Genomic DNA, 343 nt, shown 5'->3' with positions numbered 1-343 from the left:
GGGTAACAGAGGGGGGAGGGGGGATGGGGTGTAGGGTGTCCCCTCCCCCACCCTCTGTTGGCCCCTCCCCCACCCCCCGTTGGCCCCTCCCCCCTCACCTGCAGCACCTCCCCCCTGGAGCCCCTCCCGAGGCTCCTCAGGACCCGGAAGCTGCCGAAGGTGGGGGAGGGGCCCGAGGGGGGCGGGACCAGCGGGGTGACCCCGCCCTCCCCCGGCCCCTCCCCCCACCCCTCCCCCCCCTCCCCCTCCTCGCCGTGGGGGGTGGAGGAGGCCCAGGGTGGGGGAGGGGCCCGGCCCGAGATGCGGCTGAGGGGGCGGGAGGGGCGGCGGGGGGGAGGGGGCG

Source organism: Corapipo altera, unplaced genomic scaffold (assembly GCF_003945725.1).
Source record: "Corapipo altera isolate COAL_440 unplaced genomic scaffold, ASM394572v1 57725, whole genome shotgun sequence".
Lineage (NCBI taxonomy): Eukaryota > Metazoa > Chordata > Aves > Passeriformes > Pipridae > Corapipo > Corapipo altera.
This window is presented reverse-complemented; position numbering follows the sequence as displayed.